Source organism: Notamacropus eugenii, chromosome 5 (assembly GCF_028372415.1).
Source record: "Notamacropus eugenii isolate mMacEug1 chromosome 5, mMacEug1.pri_v2, whole genome shotgun sequence".
Lineage (NCBI taxonomy): Eukaryota > Metazoa > Chordata > Mammalia > Diprotodontia > Macropodidae > Notamacropus > Notamacropus eugenii.
The window spans coordinates 69,923,657-69,933,623 of NC_092876.1; the positions used below are offsets into that span (position 1 = coordinate 69,923,657).

Sequence of the window (9,967 nt, forward strand, 5' to 3'; positions counted from 1 at the left end):
AAGCCAGTCCCCAGAACAGAGACCCTCCCAAGGTCTTCCTTTAAGGGCAGCAGCTGCTCCCTGACTCCTCAGCCTTGTTTGACCTCCCTCATTAGCCTTAATAATTTTCTATCTTACAGCGAGCTCAAGAGCAAACAATGCCACTCATTTTGTGGTACCGAGCAAAGGATTTTCCCCTGAGGTCTGTGGATGGGCTTCAGGAAACCCGTGAATTTGAATGGGAAAAAAATGACATCTCCATTTTCAGTAACCTCTAATAGGAATTTAAGTTCTTCTTTCAATTATGATTTCTTTAGAAATCCGCGAAGGCAGGTCAGGCAGGCAGCTAGGAATTCACTAAAGCCTCCCATTGATCTGTGATCGGCGCCTGGGTTCCAGGGGGGCTTCAGAATTCGGAAAGCCAAATGCGCCTCAACACCCAGGTCTAAATCCCGGCCCCTCCCCGCCTATTTCTGCCAGCCTGGGCTGGCCATTTAAACGTCCCGAGGCCTCACAGCCCACGGCCGACCTCGCTTCCCTGGGTGGTGACAGCAGAGGAAGACTCACGTCCTGAGTTCACCTCTGACCTCCCACTAGCCGCTGACCCTGGGCAAATCCACCCTGCTTGCCTCAGTTTCCTCGTCAGCTGACCGTCCCCAGCATCTCTGCCAAGAAAGCCCTGACTGGGGCCTCGGAGAAGAGAGTGGCCGGAGGCCAATCGGGGGCAGACTGGGGTTCGAACCCGGGCCCTCTAGCCTCCCAGGCAACGCTTTCCTGGCAGCCCCACGCAGGGGCGCGCAGCCCTTCCCCTCCCTCCCTCTAGTCTGACGTCAAGGCCCCGCCCTCCACCCTGACGTCAGAGCCCAATGGCCAGGGCGGGCCCCCTCCCTTCCGAGGTCTGTGCGCGTGCGCTTGCGCCGGGGGCAGCTGCCGCTCTCCAGGCCTGGGGTAGGCTCTGCCTTCTCACGCTGCTGAGCCGCACCTCTCCGCCTCGCTCCGTACCGCTCTACCTCAGCTCCGTCGCTGCTCCTCGCCCACCCCCACCCCCGCTTCACGTCTCCCAAACATTCCAGAACTGTAGTAACTGAGTTCTGCGCAAGATGGCGGAAGTCGCACTGAAAACTCCGGAGCCCCGCCCCCCACGCGGTAGCCACTGCGCCTGCGCAGAGGCGGGTCTTCCATTCCTACTTCCCTCCCCGCGACCACGTGCGAACTCGTTGTCGCCCGCTTCTGGGTCAGAGGAGAGGGACGCATAGCCCCAGGTGTTCAACTAGTGCGCGCGTCAGTGTATAAGGCGCACCCGCCAAACGTAGCCAAAACGAAACTAATTTTAAATTCTAATTAATTTTACTTTTAAAAAATAATAAAATCCGTGACCCTGGGCTAATCTGCCCGCCCCAGGGTCCTCCTCTCTAAAACGGGGATGATAATGACGCCTCTCTGCCAGGTTTGTTGGGAGGATGAAATGGGATAATTTTTGTAACGCGGCCTTCAAACCTTAGCTGTGGAAAGGCTCGTTATTAATCACTTTTAAAAAGGGATTTGGACGCGGAGGCGGGAGTTAAATTTTTGCACTTCGGCTCCCCCTCCTGGCCTCTGGGTTTGCTGCAAGTACGGGAAAGAAGCGAGGCCATGGCGGGGGGAGGGGGGGCAACGCCGCCCCCTGGATGACGTCACCATAACGGCGCTGTAGCCTGGAGGACTGGAGAGCCGGACGGAGGGAGGCGGGACCTCGATGAAAGCAGACGCCTTTGCTCTGGTTTGTTCGCCGCGGTCGGTGAAATAGACCAACCTTTCCACCTTAATAACCCCAGCAGCAGTAATTAACGATGAGGAAACTGACACTCACGAAAGGAAGGGACTTACTTATGCAGGTGATTCTTAGCCCTAAATTCTCTCCCGATCTCCATTCTGGAATCTCTCACTTCTTATTGGACATCTCAAATTCAAGGGAGAAGTGTCCGTAATTGAGCTCCTTACCTTTTCCTTAAACCTCTCGTCTTCCTAATTTTCCAGGACACCACCACCCTCCCAAGTCACCCGAACTCACAGTGTAGGTGTCCTTCTCCCCATATCCAATCTGTTCCCAAGGCCCTTTGATTCTCCCTTTGCAGTATCTTTTATTTAATTTTCCTTTCTCTCTACACTCACAGCTCCTATCCTGGCGAAGGACCTGATCGTTTCAAACCTGAACTACTGCCAGCTGCTTGGTTGTCCTGCCTCCTATCTCCCCACTCAGCTGCCAAAGCGATCTTCCTAAAGCCCACTCTACTCAGCAAACTCCGGTGGCTTACCTCACCTCCAGAGTCAAAGAGAAAATCTACTGTTTGGCTTTTAAAGCCTTTCACTGGCTTTCAAAGTGACTTATAACCAGGCTCCTTCCCACTTTTCCAATCTTTTTAAACATTATTTCCTTTCTTTGTATCCTCAGCAATTAGCACTGTGTCTGGCACACAGTAGGAACTTAATAAATGTTTGTTGACTGACTGTCCCCGAACTTGGAATGCACTCTCTCCCCTCCCTCCTGACTTCCTTCAAAATATAGCTCAAATCCAGATTTCTTCTGCAGATTGCTTTTCTTATCTTCTGCTGCTAGTGTCTTCCCTTCTGTCTACTCTGCATATGTCTTGTTTGTACATGGTTGTTTGTATGTAATCTCCCACAATGGACTGACCTCCTGGAGAGAATTGACTTTTTGTCTTTTTTTGTAACCCCAGAATTAATAGAATCTGGTACATAGTAGGCTCCTAAAGTGTTTGTTGATTTATTACAAAGTGACAAAGCTTATCTTCAAACTCAGATCCCCTAACCTCAATTTCAGTACCCTTTATACATTGCTGTCTTGCGGACTACAAAACTCATAATCTTCTTCCCCCTTACCCTCCTGCCAAAAAATTCCCATGCACTTAGTTTTTGGATAGGACAATGCTGATCATATCATCTCTGGCCTCCGAGCCATTCACTTAAGATATCTTCCTTTCTCCTCTCCACAAATCCCTTCTTTTCTTTCTTCCATAAAATTGTTTAAGTATCTTTTTTTAATGTTGCCTACATTTCTCAATGTTCCTTTTTCCTCTTTCATTCTTAGAGAATTATCCCTTTTTAAGAAGAGAAAAAATGGAAAAATTCAGCAAAACTAACAAACATATCAAAAAAAGTCTGATATTCTGTGTAATGTTCCACACTATAATCCTTCATTTCTCTTTGGGGCCAAGCTTAGTCATTTTAATTTTACAGCATTCAGTTTTGGCTGTTTTATCATTGTTGTTCGTTTCATTTATATTGTTTTAGTCACTATGTATATTGTTTTCTTGGGTCTGTATCAGATTTCACAAATATTTCCATGCTTCTCTGTAGGCGTCAAAATTTTTTTTATCATAGCACAGTCATATTCCACTATATTCATTTTGTAACCAGTATATACTTTATAGGTACATAAATATCATTTGTATGTTGTCTCTCCCATTCCAGTGTAAGCTCCTTGGAAACGGAGACTGTTTTTTAAAAATATTTCTTCTATCCTCAGAGTTTAGGACTGGGATTGGCACATAATAAGCACTTAATAATAAGTCAACAAACATTTATTAAGCTCCTACTACGTGCTGGGCTTATGCTATAAGCTGGGGATACAAAGAAAGGGGAAAATAGCCCCTGCTATTTACAAAGGAGACAACATGCAAACAGCTACGAAGAAAGAAATTACAGACAGGATGAGTTGGAGACAATGTCTGAGGGAAGGCACTAAGATGGAGGAAGACTGGAAAATGCTTCTGATAGAGGATGGGAATTCTGAAATTTGAAGGAAGCCAGAGAAGGAGGAAGGAGAGAGTGGACGTCCTGGGGCGCAGACAGTGAAAATACTTGAACTCAAGAGATGGGAATGTCTTATGTGAGGCCAGTGTCATTGAATGGTGGAGATGGTGTAAGAAGAATGGAAACTTTGGAAGGAGTTGGGTTATGAAGGGCTTTAAAAGCCAAAGAGTGGACTTTATATTTGATCTTGGAGGTAAGAAATGCTTATTGACTGAGTGACTGATTAATTCGAGGTAGAAAGTTGTAGAGATGGAATTCTTCCAGCATAGGCAGGTCTTAACTTCAGATCCATAACTTTCCACTGTAACTCACTGACTTGGAAAGTTTAGCCACTGGGTGATGAATTCTTTGCTGGCAGCAACTTGTGAAAACCATGCAATAGGTTTGGAAAGCTTGGAGTCTGTCCTAGTGGGTGGGGAGACCCAAACCAGTGATATCACCAATTCCCAATTTGCAGTGACACTCCAGAACCAGAGAATGGAAGAGCTTAAAAGGGCCTTAGATTCTGGAGAACAATCTGAAATTATTCCCAAAGGGCTAAAAACTGTGCATACCCTTTGATCCAGTAATATCTCTGCTAGGTCTGTATGCCAAAGAGATCAAAGAAAACGGAAAAGAACTCACATTTACAGAAATATGTGTAGCAGCTCTTTTTGTGGCTAACAGGTTTGTAGCATAAACACAGATGTAGAATCAGAGGTTACTCTTCCTTCTTGGTGAAAGAATTAGAAGCTAAGGGTATGCATATCAAATAAGGAATGGCTGAAGAAGCTGTGGTATATGATTGTGATGGAATAAATTAGGGGACGGGGTTCAAAAAAGCATGGCAAGATCTATACGAACTGATTCAAAGTGAAGTGAGAACCAGGAGATCATTGTGCACAGTAACAGCAAAGTTGTAATGATGAACACCTGGGAAAGACTTGGCTATTAAGGGCCCCATGATTAAAGATACTATCCACCACCAGAGAGAGAATTGATGAGCTCTGAGTGCAGACTGAAACATACTGTTTTTCACTTTATTTTTCTTGCTTTTTTTTTAAAACAACACAGCTAATGAGGAAATGTTTTGCATGACTTCACATTTATAATGGGTGTCACTGCTTGTCTTCTCGATGGTTGGGGAAGGGTTTGAAGTGAGGGGAAGAATTTGAGACTGACAATAAAAAAATGTTAAAAAATAATAATTAATTTTTAAAAAACATCCTTAAAGATTCAGCATGACTCTTTTTTCCTTCCTGTCTCCCCATCCTTTTTTATATATAAAGCAAATGAACCCCAAGCATACAAAGTGATAGCAGCAAACTAGTGACTCTTTGTAGGAGTGTGTAAGTGTGTCAGTCAGTCGATAAACATTTGTGAAGAGCCTACTATGTGCCAGGGGTTGTGCTAAGCACTGGAGGTACAAAGAAAGGCAAAAAAGACACCAGTGTTATGGGATGGAAGACTACCTTGCAGGGAGTAAAATGTAAGAAGATTGGAAAAGTAGGAGAAGATGAGCTTAAGAAGAGTTTTAAATGTCAAACAGAGTATTTTATATTTGATCCTGGAGCAGTAGGGAACCACTGAGTAGATGGAACTGCTCTTTAAGAAAATCACTTTATGATTTTTTTCAATTTCATCAAACCACTTGGTGATTTTCAAGTGAAATGGTTGTGAATGTTCCAATCCTTCTGAAGAATAATTAAGAACTATCCAGCCCCCATCCCCAAAGGGCTGTGAAATTGTGTATATCCTTTGACTGGTGATACCACTCACTTATATCTGCTCTAAACTACTAAAAATTGTCCTTAGAGATTTTCACGGGTATACTATGCTGAGAACATGTGACTAACTGGTTTATAGAAGTAGCAAGAAATGTTGCATAAACACAGAATCGGTGGTTGCTAGTCCTTCCAACTCAATAAAAGGCATCTATCCTCTACATGGCTGCCAGCTCCAAAAACAGTCACTCCAAAAATACGTCACTTACCCACAGGAAATTTCCCTGTTGCTTTGGTTTGATTCGCATCATAGGCTCATTTCCAGCCTGCATTTCCAGACTTAATTTACATTACTTCCTCTTATGCACTCCAGGTTCCAGTTAAAGTGAACTACTTGCTGTTCACCCTATGGGACATTCAAATTTTTTCACATTTGAAAATGTTTTTTAAATTTAATTTTTATTCTGAAGTTAATGAACAGCAAATAAAACAAGCATTTCTCTATACCTAGTAGAAGAGAAAAATAGGAAACTACATAAAACTCATTTTCTTGTACATATAAAATTTGCTTTTCTTTTAAAATATATAATAAATTCAGTATGTTACTTTGGGAGTCATCCTGATTATCTGTGTTTCCTTTTGGCCTTCTTTTTGGTGCATTTAAAAATGCTTTAACGATCCTTCCCCCGCCTTTTCTTTCTTTTGGGGGAGACAACCTTCTTCTTAGCCTTTTCTTTCTTTTCCTTCCCTTCCTCCCAAATGGACAAAAAGAGAAAACAAACCAACCAACTGCATCACAACTATTCACAGTCAAAACAAATGACCACTTTGGTCACGTTTGAAAATTCATGCTTTATAGCTCATCACGAGTCCATCGCCTCTCTGGGGAAGTACATGGTATGCTTCATTATCCATCTTCTGGAACTATGTCTAGAGACGATCAGTTTCCCATCTCTCCATCTTAGCCCCGTGCTCAGAATACTTAACTTTTTCGTTGAAATTCTTATCTTTTGAATTCCTGTCTCCCTCCAAGGCTCAACTTTGGTATCTCCTACTACGTGAAGTCTTTCTAGATTTCCTCCAATTGGTGTTCTTTCCTACCTTTGAAAGTACTTTATGATGAAGCATAAATCCCCTTTCCAATTTCTCCCTAAATATTAAAGAATGATATTTTTCTCTAAAGCTCTTTTCAGACTCCTGGGAAAAACCACTTGGAAATGTGAGTGGGGCAGATCTGGATCAAAGGCAAAAAGGGCTTTCATTAAGTGAATGGATTAAAGGTGATAACCAGAAACTTAACAAACAGAATACTTCTTGTGGAGGAGAACATTGCTTCCCCTCCCTCCTCCTCAACTCCAGTATGTGACCACAAAATAGACCATCATCAGTCAATCTCCTCCCTCTAGCCCTTAGAGGGATAAAAGTCCACCCCATGAGAATTATCTTCTTTCATTCAGTGGGGAGCACTCAAGTGGATTATCAGTATAGATCTATATAGCAGGAGGAACTCCATGGACTCCCAGTGGAAAGTAGCCCAAGAGGAAGAGGTTAGATTACTCAATTCTGGAATATTAACCCAGGCAGTATCTTCTGATGTCTTTTTCTTGTTCATGATTCCTGTAAATTACCTAAAATCTTCTTGGGGCAGAGAGTCTTATCCAAAGATAAAACGATTAGGTCTTTTGGACATCTTTCTTTCCAGACTGGATCGAGTTTGGATATAGATTAATGTTTTATTAAATTAAACATGCATGCATACACACAACTTTCTGACAGACTGACGCCTCAATGAGTATAATATAAACATTCACATTTTCTTCAGTATTTTTATTTACTTTGTGTACATCTCTCCCAAACAGAAGGCTTATCCTTCTGTCTCTTTTTATTCTGTCTTTCCTCCAAAGTCTTTTGCTTCTGACCACTGTCTCCATTAATTCATCCTCTCGTTTATAATTCTCAAACTGTGCCCCTCCCTCACATCTTATATCTCTTTCCCTTCCAATTTTCCTATTGGGTAAGAGATTTCTATACCAACTGAGTGTGTGTGTGTATGTATACATACATATACACATACATACGTACACATACATATATTCTTTCTTTCTTGAACCATTTCTGGTGAGAGTGAGGTTCCAGTATTGTCCACCCCGCTTCTGTCTCCATTATAAAAGTTCTTCCTTGCACTCCTCTTTTATGTGAGAAAATTTCCCCCATTCTACCTTTCCCTTCCCCCTTCTCCCAGTGCATCCCTGTTTATCATCCCTTCATTTTTTTGGAAGATCATCTCAACATAATCGACTTACACTCATGGCCTCTGTTTACGTAGACGTCTTCTAACTGCCCTAAAAATGATAAAGTTTGTAGGAGTTAGATGTGTCATCTTCCCATATAGGAATGTAAACAGTTGAACTTTATTGAGTCCCATATGATTACTTTTTTATGTTTTCTTTTTTATACTTCTCTTGAGTCTTATATTTGAATGTCACATTTTCTATTCAGCTCTGGGTTTTTCATCAGGAATGCTTGAAATTTCTTTATTTCATTAAATGTCTGTTTTTCTCCCCTGAAGGACTACATTCAGTTTTTCAGGGTATGATATTCTTGGTTGTAATCCTAGTTCCTTTGCCTTCTGGAACATTATATTCCAAATCCTTTACTCTTTTGATGTGGAAGGTGCTAAATCTTGTGTGATCCTGACCATAGTTCCATGATATTTGAATTGCATTTTTCTGACTGCTTGGAGTATTTTCTCTTTGACATGGGAGCTCTGGAATTTAGCTATAATTTTTTATAGTTTTCATTTGGGGATCTTATTCAGGAGGTGATTGATGGATTTTTTCAATTTCTGTTTTACTCTCTGGATCCCAGAGAGCCAAACAGTTTTCCTTGATCATTTCTTAAAATATGATGTTTAGACTTTTTCTTTCACCATGGCTTTCAGGTAGTTCAATAATTCTTAAAGTATCTCTCTTGGACCTATTTTCCAGGTCAGTGGTTTCACCAATGAGACAGTTCACATTTTCATATATTTTTTCATTCTTTGACTTTGTCTGCTTGTTTTTGATGTGTCATGGAGTCATTAGCTTCCCCTTGCCCAACTGTAATTTTTAAGTAATTATTTTCTTCAGTGAACTTTTGTACCTCTTTTTCCATTTGACTATTTCTGTTTTTTAAGGAGTTTTTTCTTCAGTGTTTATTTTTGTGCCTCTTTTACCAAACTGTTAATTCTGTTTTCATAATTTTCTTTCTTCACTCCTGTATCTTTTCCCCATTTTTTCATTATCACCCTTATATCTTTCTTTAACTCTTACAGGTATTCTTGTTAAGCTTGGGTCCTAGTAGCATTTTTTTTCTGAGGATTGTTAATAGCTGTTTTCACACTGTTGTCTTCCAAGTTTGTGTCTTGATCTCCCCTAACACCATAGTAGTTTTTTATGATCAAGTTCTTTTTGTTGTTTGCTCATTTTTTTTCCAGCCTATTTCTTGACGTTGAACTTTATGTTAAAGTTGGATTCTACTCACCTAGGGGGTGAGGGGGGGCACTCTTCCAAGCTTCAGGCTTTTTCCGTGCTGCTGTTTTCAGAGCTTATTTGCGGGTTTTGCCAGTTTTCAGTGCTTCCAAGGTGGTATGATCCATGGAAAGGTGTGGTTGCTGCTCTCCTAGTGTTCACTCTGGACTTTACCTAGGAAGGACCCCTGCTCCCCTGCAAGAGCTAGCACTCTTCTTGACTCTGCAACTATGAGCAGATTCTCTGCTCTCCTGAAATCACAAGTTCTAGTGCTCATATCTGCCTTGGAACTGCTACTAGAACTCCTGCTCCCTTGTGACTGATCACAAGCACTGTTTTCTATCCTGGGAATGCAACCCAGAACTATGGGCAATAGAGTTGCCAATCAGTGCCAGCTGTATCAGTAAAGGATCCCCTGTAATCTCTTTTTCATGAGTTATCTGACCCCTTTACCATCTCTGGGCTGGGAGTTCCCAAAACTGCTACTTCACTACTGCTGTTGGGGCTGCTTCCAAGGTCCATCACCAGTGCTGCTGGTGCACCCCATCCCGATGTCACAGACCTCTTCTACTGACCTTCTAAGAATCCCCTACACTTTTGATACTGCCTTCCTACTCCAGGAATCCCATAGTCCTCCTCAAGGCTTTTATACACAGTACTTGGCACATAATAAATCCTTCATGACTGATTATTGGTCAACTGCCTGATTATTAATGCACTTTGGAAGGACCCAACTGAGAAGGCCAAATATTACATGACTTCAGCAGAAATGGAGCAGAGTTTCTGGGTCTTAAGTAGAAATTTTTTTTCTGGTGTTTGACAATGAAGATGAAGCAGACCAGAACTGTCCAGCTGGTGTCCCTGTTGACTCATTTGATGAACCTTGGAAACTCCTGGTGGGGAACATTTTGAAGTGACATCAAGGGACCTTTTTGTCTTAGTCGTGTCCAAACTCATTTTCAT

At 42.1% G+C, this 9,967-nt stretch overlaps 1 long non-coding RNA gene across 1 annotated transcript; it reads left to right on the forward strand.

Moving 5' to 3' along the window:
• The first annotated feature begins 1,195 nt into the window (after window positions 1-1,195).
• LOC140504536 (uncharacterized) lies at window positions 1,196-2,476 on the forward strand. The gene is made up of 2 exons (XR_011967141.1): window positions 1,196-1,853; window positions 2,133-2,476. It is a non-coding gene; the product is annotated as an uncharacterized lncRNA (long non-coding RNA).
• The last annotated feature ends 7,491 nt before the right edge of the window (window positions 2,477-9,967 follow it).